We start from the raw sequence: 13,604 nt of genomic DNA on the forward strand, positions 1-13,604 counted from the left end.
GCAGGGTACTCGCAGGAACAAAAACGAGACTTTTCCAACTGATTATTCATCTACAGGTGTATCGCGTAGATTTCATTCGCGAAAACTAATTTATGCTTTATGTACAGTATTTAGTGGAACTAGCAATAAATAAGAGATTTTTTCGTGAGAAGGGAGTAAATCATGAGCGGATGGATCGGCAGTATCTTAGCCGCCGCAAAAGCGCCGGACTCACACCGGTTTATGAAACCACTTCGCAGCGATATTAAGAATTCAAATCGCATTATTTATGAAGGATTTATTTGGTACGCCAAGTACCTGCTTGGCTACTGTAACATAGTCCGATAACATTTTTAATCGGCCGATATCAATTAAGCAGAAGATATTTTCCATACTTTCGTATTCGATATGCGATATTCAGTTCTCTTCAGTTCTGCAGTACGTTGCAATCATGGTACAAAGAAAACAAGGTATGATCGATAGCGGCTCCAATTTTGTTAAGTTTGCGCATACCACCTGTGACGTCATACGCCCTGCAAGGAAATATACATATTGGTCAATTGCCACTAATAAAAAAAGACCTAAAATAGGGAAGAATTAGGACATAACCCCAAAAGTTATGTCAAATCATCGAGCTTGACATTTGAAAAATTATTTTCACATTTTGACATAATCAAATTTCACAGATGACATAATCTGTTTGACAATTTGAAATTGGCGCGCAGAGCTTGCCGACCAATGGTGCCGTTTATCACCTGTGACGTAGTGACCAACCTGCGCAATATCATACCTTGTATTCTTTGTATCATGCGTTGCAATTACATATACAGGGTTGTTCACCACATACGACACGGAGTATTGTAGCTAAACGATTAGATTTTTACAAATTGTAAGTTTTGGGTTCGTTGAAGAACTATTAGTGCTACAATTTAAAAATATGTTTACAAGATACAGAGTGTCCCAAATAAGTAAAAATATCAAAGTTGTATTTTTTTTAATGGAACACCCTGTATATTATTAAATTTCTAGTTTCTACGATTAAAATAAAGGTAAATTTGATTAAGATTTATTATACTTAAACCTTACCGTTTTTGAAATATTTTCAATTTTGTGAAATTGCAGTAAAAATTTTAAGGCTTCATTTCTCCAAGGGTATCAAAGTTTTTAATACTAAATATTTACTGAAGTTTATTTATTGATCAGTTATTGTGTTGCAATAATAAAAATAATACTACCTTATACAAAGTGTCTAAAAATTTATTTTAAATAATTATTAGCTTCAAACGGCAATAACTTGTTTAATTTAAATGGAACACCCTGTATATTTTACGAGAATCAGATGCACAATTTAATTGTCTATCAAATTATATTTTACCATTTTTTACCTATCTCTTTAAGTTTCCGTAGAAAATGCATTTTCTTGTAATTTAGAACTTATTTATCGATATACCCATGGACTATTGACATTTTAGATTATTTTTAAAGGTGTACCAAATTTTTAAAGAGTACAGATACTAATATTGTCGATATAATTCGTTTATTTCATTAAAAAATAAAAAAAAACTGTTTAAATATTTGTTAAAGAGGATCAGTTAATATGATTCCAGTATTCAAACAACATTAACTGACTGTTTGCTTTGATTAATAATAATTGCTCCAAATACTAAAAAACTGAATTTTGTATGGGCATTAGACAGTGTGATAAAAAGTAACACCTTAAAAATGATATTTCATTTTTTAATAAATGCTTATTTATAACTACAGAGACTTTAATTTGATAACTTATTATTATATTGATTTCTGACTCAAATCCACATTTATTTATAATAATTTAATAACGAACACAATTAAGTATGTAATTAATTAGTATATGGGCGCAAATAATGGTGTTATATTTAATTAATGGTATACTCTTTTATAAAGATTTAAATAGTTTTCTTTTTGCATACAAATGGGCTAGTAATATTATCGTTTTGCTAAAAACGATAATATTACTAGTCTGTACATTTTGTACATTTGTTGCTTTAAAAACAATCTAAAATGTCAATATTCCATGGATATATTGATAAATGAGGTCTAAATTATAAGAAAATGCATTTTCTACGAAAACTTGAAGGGATAGGTAAAAAATGGTATAATACAATTTGATAGACAATTTAATTGTGCATCTGATTCTCCTAAAATATACAGGGCATTCCATTTAAATTAAAGAAGTTATTGCCGTTTGAAGCTAATAATTCAAGCAATAATAATAATAATAATATTCACAATAATATTCGCAAGCCTACCAAATGGCAAGCATCTCTGCCTGGAAAACCCTTGACCTATCCGGATGCCGATAAGACCTTACGATGTCAAGACCCTCCGTGAAATCTCCCGCACTTCTCAGTCCTCTTGGTATATAAAAACATTAAGAACACGCAGCTCAGTAGACAATCTTCCATTACCATCTGTGGCCAGTCTTTACAGTAAAGTGCACGGCTAATGCGCCATCAAGCTCGCAATTAAGTAAAAGGTGCAACCGCGCGGAATTTATTTTTATTAACTCCGACTCTATCAACAACAACTTAATTTGTTTTGGGCTACGCGAAGAGATTACCATTCTATTTACATAGAAACGTATATTGCTATATTATTCGGGAAACGAGTTTTTCCGCTACCTACCACGCACCGCAATGACGCAAACATAAAACAAATTGAATAAAGAGGTTTCTTCTTTTCTTGTATTTCCTTGGCTCTGTTCAGATTGAAGAGAATTTTTGTTAATGTTTTAAAGAAGATGAAAGTAATGAAGATTCGGGTTTTTACAGGACTAGTTGTTGGGCTTTTAAACTTTATTGCTTTACAATTATTATTGTCAGAAGCTCTTTGCCGTTTATGTTATAGGAACGTACCTATAAAGATAAGAGAACAAATTTTTGGACTAAAATATTTTTTTGTGAAATGCTACTAAAAAGCCACTTAAAATAATCACTTGAGTTTCCAAGTGATTTCTAATCGTCAGAACAGTTCGTGCCAAAACAAGGAATATCCTTCCATGCAAACCTATCTAATGATGTCACAATTTTTTCTAAAAATACAAAATTTTCTAATTTTTTTTTTCGCAAAAAACTCATAGACGTGTTATTGGGATCGAAATATAGCACCCCTAAAGATATGTGCACTTATTTCAAACTCACCCTGTATATATTTTTTTACTCAGTGAATAAACTATTTAATTTTCATTCGCAGTAAAAATCGAACAAAGAGACACCAATACAATACCACCGCAGGCGAGCGAAATCAACATAAAACATCTCAACTCGTTCCTCTATCTAGCTTGTCTAAACATTCTTTTTAAAGGTAAATTTAACAGCCCGATAAATTCACTCTGTATAAAAGTGGAGCTGTAGCCCATCAACACTTACAGACAGCGGCAATAACAAATAAAATATCTTCATACGACACGCAAAAACCTGATGAGGTAGTGGTATCAGCGAGCGAACGACTTTTTTTCGCTGGTACTCGTTGCTATAGTAATTGAAAGCGATGAAGAAATTTTTATGAGAGAGTCATAAAAATTAATAGGGCAAGTTCGAGTAATTTATATGTGTGTATGTGTGTGGGGGAAGAGCTTATGAAAGGACACTTTTCTATCCCCAATCAAGTGTGGCTTTTAGATAAACTATAATATAATGAAAATATAGTGAAATTATTACTTTATAGGGCCGAAATAAAGAAAAATTCAATGTTGAAATAATTTTCCGTTTTTCTGAAAAACGGTAAGAGGCCGCCAAGAAAAAAATAGATTCGTAATCTACGATCTCAAAATAGTGTGTATACCAATTTTGGTGAAAATCGGACGATTTCCAGTTTTCCCAATAATTACCACATTTTTTATTATTTGACAGGTAACACCTAACAATTTCATAATAATGATTATTTTTTTTACAGATGGATGTAAGAAGATAGCTTTTATTTTCAGTTTCAGTGATCCAGGGGGGGGGGCAAATGCCCCCTCTTGCCCCCCCTGTCCGGCGCCCATGCTTTTAACGTTTATTTTGATTCTTAAAATTTAAATAATATAGTCTTAGTTAAATTGTACTTAGATAATGTGTATTAGATATAGTAGCATATTATGTTGTATTGTACTGTACTATTTTATATCTGTTTTAATTTCAAGAGAAAATGTTTAATAAACGTTATTATTATTATTATTATTATTAATGGTATACTTTTTTAATCAACTAGTGATTAAATTTTTTATGAACATCTTCTAAAATTATAATTATATACCTTTAAAAAATTTCGTTATAGCCAAAATAGCTCCAATTATGCCCCACTAGCAAAACCGGTGATAAAACTATGCTCGCTACCGTAGTTGAACTCATATATTTTTTTTTACCTGGAATAATAAATTATAATGCAAGTTAGACCTTCTAAAGATATTAAAATATTTACCTTTTTGTTTTTTTGTTTATAATATCCACAAATTATATTTTCTAACACTTTTAGAATAATTATATACTAATTTTTTCGTTTACTCGCCATTTAAACCCGTGTATTTGTATGTATTCGTTATTTACGATATTCTCCGGCAGCACCGGCGAAGAATGCCACCAAGCCTATACAGACGACTCAAGAACGTCGCAAGGCGTTCTAATGATGTCAAACCTATCTAATGATGTCACAATTTTTTCTAAAAATAAAAAATGTGCACTTATTTCAAACTCACCCTGTATGTATTTTTTTACTCAGTGAATAAACTATTTAATTTTCATTCGCAATAAAAATCCAACAAAGAGACACCAATACAATACCACCGCAGGCAAGCGAAATCAACATAAAACATCTCAACTCGTTCCTGTATCTATCTTGTCTAAACATTCTTTTGAAAGGTAAATTTAACAGCCCGATAAATTCACTCTGTATAAAAGTGGAGCTGTAGCCCATCAACACTTACAGACAGCGGCAATAACAAATAAAATATCTTCATACGACACGCAAAAACCTGATGAGGTAGTGGTATCGGTGAGCGAACGACTTTTTTTCGCTGGTACTCGTTGCTATAGTACTGAAAGCGATGAAGAAATTTTGCGAGAGAGTCATAAAAATTAATAGGGCAAGTTCGGAGTAATTTATTTGTGTGGGGAAGAGCTTATGAAAGGAAGGGTGCTTCTATATTGCTGTTATTTATTGTTATTATTAGTTTTTTACAATAAAATTTATTCATATCATATTAGAATAGTTTAAATTGATAAATCTTACTATACAAAATGTAGAGACACAAGATATACAAACCAGATGTAAATAAAACAAGTCTGGTTGCCACTAATTTATTTAAAAAGTTTATTACTTCTAACAATTATTGTTTATTTCTTTGAATAAGAAGACTAAGGAAGGAGAATAATGCTATCCATGTATTCATGCATGGTGGGCGGAAAAGCCACCATAAAAGCTCTCTAGGGTGGGGATCCTTGACAGTTCTGTTTGACGATTCATTTGACACATTTGAATTTGATTTGAAATTTTGTGGATTTGTCAGTCTTTACGGAGCTTATTTTATGTTATTTATTATTTATTCTACTACTGATAGTTGTATAAAGGTAGTAAATCTAGATGGAAATTGTGGCAGAACTTAAATTAACAGTGACACTATCGCGATTTATCGAAAAAGACTCTAAAATAGTTGGTTGTGTAGCGTGCGGTAGCTCTCGGCAAAAATTGAGTGAAATAATGGAACAACTTTTCGCTAGTAAGTGACTATATAATATACATACGTGTAGTAAACCGATCATTTATGAAATTCACTTAAATTAACTAAATTATATATTTTTCTTGCATTTTTAGCTTTTATTTATTGCTTGTCAAAGATTAGATGTCAAAGAATTTAGATACGTTAATTTGACTTACATGCTTCAGTAGCGTATCGGATGTTTGTGTTAATAAATACTTATTATAACTTATCTATTTTTATTAGAATTATATATTTTATAACAATTTTAATAACTACCAACATTTATTCACAACGTAAAATAAAACAACAAATTATTGAGTCTACCCCACGTCTACCCTACATCATAGTTTTACATTTTTTAAATAAAATTAGAACGACACTGATAAACCGGAATTTAAGTCGGCCATATTTGAGGCCCATCGCGGTGTACCTAAGATTTTTGATATGCTCCTTCCTTAGTCTTCTTATTCAAAGATTTATTTCATATTAATAATACTTTTAGTTACGTACTAAAACTACTGAGTAAAAAAATATAAATTTACGACATTTTTTACGTAAAAAATGTCTCTAGGTAAAAATCGCTACGAGTATTAGTTTTTTTTACGTAAAAAATGTCTCTAGGTAAAAATCGCTACGAGTATTAGTTTTTTTTACGTAAAAAATGTCTCTAGGTAAAAATCGCTACGAGTATTAGTTTTTTTTACGTAAAAAATGTCTCTAGGTAAAAATCGCTACGAGTATTAGTTTTTTTTACGTAAAAAATGTCTCTAGGTAAAAATCGCTACGAGTATTAGTTTTCGAGATATTTGGAATCGAAATTATCAATACCTGTCATCATTGACATAAATTAAACATGTTGACTAAATAGTTATTAGACTGAGATCATAAATTTAAAAGTTTGTGTGCCAAAAGTTCAACAAAAACTGTTTATCATCAGTTTTTGCAGAAAACTTTATGATTAATTTCAAAAAAAATAAAAATTTCCCAAATTTATTTCAGTGAAATAACTATCTACTCAACGTGCTTCTTTTTCGTCAATAATGACATTTATTGACTATTTCCATTTTAAATATTTTGAGAACGGTTGCTCGTAGCGATTTTTACAAAGAGATATTTACACACGAACTTTTTTTATATCGTTTTTTATTACTTTCACTACTAACACTAAATCGATGTAGATCAAATTACTTTATAGGTATACCCATTGATTCAAAAAAATCTAATCCTTTGTTTTTCCTTTCTGTTTTTTACAGCGCACGCATTGCCAACCCCCGAAACAGAAAACAATACGCCTTCACGGACCACCCCTGGCGCCACGGCAGCCACCCCTCGGATCGGGGTTGAGATGATGGGTTTCCTCCGCAGCAGGACAACACGCAACTCTTGAATGGACCACGCCACTGACCAGTCGTGCGAAAGATATTATTTTATTGTGCCCGATGGCTAAAGTGTGGGTTAATATTATCTGATGGCTAGGCGGGGGGTTGGGAAAACCAAGAAAGGGGATGACTAACGCACGTGTACGTATTTCAATATTATTTTTTAAAGCTATATTATAAATTTTTAAAGCTATAATATAAACTCCTTAAGTGACTGACTCACTGATTAATCACGATCCTGCTCAAACCACTCAACGTAAGAAGCTCAATTTTGGCATACTGGTTGATTCTAGGGTGTAGAGGTTCGATAAGAAGGGATTTTTCGAAATTCCAGTTCCAAGGGGGTGAAACCACCCCTCAAATATTATAATATTTTTTATTTAAAAAACGGTCAAGTTTCCGAAAAAACGCTTAAACACGTATATTTTATTTTGTTTTTTACATATTTTAAGATTTTTTAAAAATGTATACAGGGTGTTTCGAAAAATTTGGTCATTGATTAATCACGATCCTGCTTAAAGCGCTTGACGTAAAAAGCTTATTTTTGGCAAACGGATTTTTCGAAAGTCAAATTCCAACGAGATGAAACTACGTAACTACTAACTACTTTTACTAACGTAAAATAATAAAAAATGTGGTAATTATTAGGAAAACTGGAAATCGTCCGATTTTCACCAAAATTATTATACACACTATTTTGAGGTCGTAGATTACGAATCTATTTTTTTCTTGGCGGCCTCTTACCGTTTTTCAGAAAAACGGAAAATTATTTCAACATTGAATTTTTCTTTATTTCGGCCCTATAAAGTAATAATTTCACTATATTTTCATTATATTATAGTTTATCTAAAAGCCACATTTGATTGGGATAGAAAAATGTCCAATGTTTTACTGAAATACACTTTTCTTAACAAAATAACAAAGAAAATTGAGACCAGATGGAAGTTTGACATTTGATATATCCTTCTTTCTCTCTCCTATGTAATGAGAGAGACAAATATATTCTAGACCTAATCTAGAAATTTGAAAATTTACAACGTTGCCATATCTTCTATTTTTTCGGGCGATTAGGGATATTAAATAAAGTACCTATTATGAGATCGACAATAATTAAATATACACCTATATACACAAAGTTACGCGGAAGAGTTATGATTGCATTGGTTTTAACTTCTTTGCGGAGGGAGTTAATCTTTTTTTGATATAATATAACAACAAAAGATTAACACCCTCCGCATGGAAGTTGTAACCAATGCAATCAAAACTCTTTCGTGCAACTTCGTGGCTATAAACAGTCAGATCTCGTTGGTAAAATAGCACTTATGGGAAAGAGCCGTTCTCTGGCGACCCCCTTTCGTAATTCCAGAATGAGCGAAAAAAGCACGCTAAATTTAGGTTTAGCAACATTGCTTTAAATGCCAGAAACACATAAGCTTACTTCGGGTTCTCTTATTACCGATTCTGAACCGTCCTAGAACTGTGATGCGTATGCGCAGAAGGAAATATGAAGACATTATTTCATTTGCGCATATACTGCAGAGTTCTAGGATGGTTCAGAATTGGTAATAACAAAAACCCGAACAAAGCTATAACCTAACATTTTCAGATTGTTTACAAATTTATTTTAGCAAATTTTCCTCTGTTATGCATAGAATTGGTTAAAAAAGCAACAGAAAATAGCAAAAACACCATTGATTATTGAATACCTAACAAAATATGTGCTAGAAAACCTTAAAAATGTGAGAAATTAAGAAAAATTCGATATTGAATTATTTTCCGTTTTTCTGAGAGACGCCGAAAGGAAAAAGTTCAGATTCGTAGTCTACGACTTCAAAATAGGGTGTATACCAATTTTGGTGAAAATCGGACGATTTCCAGTTTTCCCAATAATTACCAAAAATGTGTTTCAATTTTTTATTCATTTTTACCTTGCCCCCCCCCTAAATTTCATTCTTCCGGCGCCTGTGTAGTCCTTATTTTTAGCATACGTATTTCAATACCATCCATCGCTATACACCTAAAACAATACCCACTCATCTAACCTAAAATTCTTGCAAACCTGCTACTGTATCTCTAAGACCCCATTTTTAATTACAATAAAACCTAGACCTCTAATAAAGACCAACCGAATCACTTCATGCCGCAGCGAAATGATCAAAACAAAAGAATTGCGAGCGTCGATCTTCAGATTTTTCGTTCCCACGGGTTTTCGATAGTGCACCTAGCGGCCAACTCTGTTATGCCGGTGTAGTGTTACCCATAGTGCTCGAAAAAACAAAAGTGAAGCGTTTAGACAGTGTTTTGTCTACGTTATTAGGGGATTATTAAGGGATGAAGCTCTGCGGCGTAACCCTTTGCGGATGTCTGACAATAGAAGGGGTAAATAACAATAGGGCAGGCGAGTTATTTTGTTTCTAGTAAATTGTCAGTCGTGGTGTTTTATTTTTTGGTTGATTCCTTAACAGTGTTACAATTAAAAAAATATTCAGAATTTATATTAAATTTCCGTTAAATATAAAATAAAAATTAGCTAGGAGAAGAATATCTAGAAAAGTCTTTGTCGGAGGAGTAGGCAAGTTCTTCATCGTGGACAAAATAAAGTATGCCCGAATTTTTTTCAGCGGGAGTTATTCGTTTTTTCAAACCCGCTACGTCAAGCATATTAAAACATTTAATGAATTCATAGTCACTAGGCTAGGTTCCTTAATACATCTTTCTCTTGCACTCTTAACTTTTGCTGTGACTTCATTATATTGCAAAAATGAAAAACAAGCACTATTACATTCTTGCGAGTGCCTAGTTTATCTTAATTTTTCACAGAAACTTTTTTTTAATTTTTCACAGAAAACTTTTACTGTAACATATATAACAACTCTCTATATTTTTCTACTATATTTCTTTGAAACTACACAAAAAATACACTGTATATATGTATAAATACAACATGTTGATCAATTTCAACAAGAAATAAGTGTAATTTAATCTCGACAAATTGAAAAACTAGCTAAACATTATAAATATTAATTTTATTAATGGACTTTATTAATGTTCAACTAAAGAGTTACGAAAAACGATGATTTATTGTTGGAAAAAAGTTGGTTACGTAAAAAATCATATAAATATTAACCGAAAGACCGGTTCATTGAAGAGTCTTGACCACCTTCATGATGGGCATTGATCGTCGAGCATTAAAAAATATAGAGATGTCACTCGTATTGCTTGAATTTGTCTTCCTAACATGGAGGAATATACGAGTATACTTCTTAAAAATAATTGTGGGTTTCTCGACCAATGGAAGAAAATCTACAAAATAAAATAGTATTTTTTGTAAACGGAAATCAGCGTGTCAGTGTTTTCTACTAGTAAAGAAATTTGCCTAACAAATTTGCCTAACAAATATGCCTGACAAATTTGCCTAACCAGCAAAAAATGTTTAACGCTTCAGGAGGTATATCTAGGTAAAATATCTAAATACAACTGTTCAAAAACACTTTAGTTTTCTCAACAGATACGTCTATTATAAACCGTTGGCGTTCCGAATATACAGGCTGGCCCAAATTGTATTCGGGAAACTTTCAAAAACATACCAAATCACCTGTTTTCATTTTAAAAAATAAAAAGTTATAGAGGTGAGCCACTTTTGAGATATATTCGGTATATTATAATTTTAACCGAAAGACCGGTTCATTGGAGAGTCTTGACCACCTTCATGATGGGCATTGATCGTCGAGCATTAAAAAATATAGAGATGTCACTCGTATTGCTTGAATTTGTCGTTCTAACATGGAGGAATTCTTGAAAATAATTGTGGGTTTCTCGGTCACTGGAAGAAAATCTACAAAATAAAATAGTATTTTTTGTAAACACCACTAGGTACATTGAATCCAAACGGAAATCAGCGTGTCAGTGTTTTCTACTAGTAAACAATTTTGCCTAACAAATTTGCCTAACAAATATGCCTGACAAATTTACCTAACCAGCAAAAAATGTTTAACGCTTCAGGAGGTATATCTAGGTAAAATATCTAAATACAACTGTTCAAAAACACTTTAGTTTTCTCAACAGATACGTCTATTATAAACCGTTGACGTTCCGAATATACAGGGTGGCCCAAATTGTATTCGGGAAACTTTCAAAAACATACCAAATCACCTGTTTTCATTTTAAAAAAATAAAAAGTTATAGAGGTGAGCCACTTTTGAGAAATATTCGGAATTTTATAATTTTATTTTCTGCTTCCTAAACTTTTAAATGATTTTTAATTCTTCTCTGTACTAATTAATTTCAATCCAGCCATTTATTCAATACATTCAGGTCGTTTTAAAGTCTAAATCGCCCTGTATATTATTCTTCCAGCTCTATTTTCTAATTACGCGTGCAAATATTCATATATATTTTACTTAATTATAATAAAGACTATAAATATTTGTTCGACGTGGTTATAATACAACTGGAAAAAAGGTAATAAATGGGTCAAATACCTGCCGCTGAATAGGTGGCTGTCAACCGAACAAGGGCAAAAAGAAATAATTTTCAAACATAAAATCTTTGCCTGGAATCTTAAGAGAAATAAGTGAATATAGAGGAGTTTGAAGGGAAGAACATAAATATCATTGTTTTGTTGTCAACACGGCTAATACGCCTCAAAGGGTGAGCGTTACAGAATATACAACGTAATCAATATAACGTAAATATTTTGACTTGGCTTGCTTTCTAGAATGCTGTAACGTTTTTAGTTCGTTACATGTCTTTTTTACATATAATATATGATGTCTGGCCTATCGTCACCGGATTCCCTCTCGTTCAGGCCTGATCATTTTGTTGGTACGCTTGGCGTAATTTTTACGTTCCCTAGTCGCCAACCCTGCTATCGTTTCACTATTCTGTGGAGGCGCGCGCTGTCAACATCGCTTCTTCACTCTCTGTGATTTAACGGCACTTTTGGTTTGACCGTTTGGCCTGTCAGACGCCATTAGTCCCAGTTTTTAGAAATGGTGATTATTTAAATCTTGCTGTATAATCTGAATCAGCTGCTATTTCAAAGCAACAGGTAAAGATGAGTTATTACCTTTTATAGATTCGATATTATTATTGAATATTTTTAGGGTAGACCCAATTTTTGGATGTCCCAACTTGTATTTGTATTTTGCTGGCACGTTGGCGTACCTTTTCTTTTGTCCTCCAGAATGTCACATGGAAGAAAGGACAGGTTGTTTATTATTTATTGAACCCTCGGAAGTATTTCGAGGTAGATTTATTTTGTTTATTAGACCTTGTTTGGTTTTAAACAAGAGTTTCATATTTTTAGGGTCCAAGGTACGGGTAGTGTCTTATGTACGGACATTATCTTATGTACGGATGTCCTGTGGACGAGTGTCCCCAGTAAGAATGATTTTTCTTACATATAAGTGCCACAGCGTGGATGTAGCTTGAGTCCCATGCTGCTTCGTTCCCAGCTATAAGCTAGTTAGTTACGGCTGTATCAATTCATGGTGTCCTCATTCTGGCCCCTTTGGTTGTGTTGGATGGCTGAGTACAGAGATGCGAGACCACCTCACGCTGTTACTGTTTAAAGCAAGATTACATAAAGAACAGCTAAGTGTAGATTTAAGTTCTAGTTTTACATTTAACATTTAAAACATTTACAGTCTTAAACAATACCGTACATCTTAAATAATATCGTACCGACTATGTTTAGTGGTTAGATTGTTAAGAACATTCATGTCGATTTAATATTTAATATAATAATTAATACTAAATATAATTTAGATCTTAGGTTTCATTGCATTACATCTTGTAATGGTATTACTTTATTAACATAGATTCTAGAATCTACAGGTTGCAACATCTTCGATTTAGCATCATATGGAATATATCAAATTAATTAAAGTAATGCTACATTTCATATATTCTCTTAAACTTTACATGTCTTGTATTTTATCGTAGTTGTTTTCATTGATATTTAGTACGACTCTTACCACCACTTTCTTTGACATATAACCACTATATATTTATTAGAACTCTACAATGTCATGTACCATCTAAGAACATCATGAATAAATATAGTCATTAGTTTTTAAGTAATATACAACTGTGTTTTCTTTCTCTGTACATGCCTGGCGCCCAATATTTATAATTTCGAGTTATGATTGTTAATTAGTTTCTTTCCAGTGAAATACCTTATCCACGACTGCTCTACCAACGAAAAGCTGCCGTTCGCAGTGATAATGTCAAAATGTTCGCAGTGATAATGTGTACCTAATGGTTGATTCAAAAAGGAATTTAGAACGTCTCTGCGTTTACTTGTTTCTCTGAGCTGAAATCTCATTGAGACTTCGCCCTTATTAATAAAGTAATAATCCGTTTATATTCCTCGCTACTCTACACAGTTAATTAATTCATAAATGGATCGAGAACATCAATGAAATAGATTTTTTTCTCTTTGACGGGTCGGTCAGATAAATAAAAACGGCGGCTTTTAGCATTTGTAATTAGAGCGCTTTTTTATTTTTAGAGATTTTAACGCCTCA

Source organism: Sitophilus oryzae, unplaced genomic scaffold (assembly GCF_002938485.1).
Source record: "Sitophilus oryzae breed Bouriz unplaced genomic scaffold, Soryzae_2.0 scaffold_488_pilon_pilon, whole genome shotgun sequence".
Lineage (NCBI taxonomy): Eukaryota > Metazoa > Arthropoda > Insecta > Coleoptera > Curculionidae > Sitophilus > Sitophilus oryzae.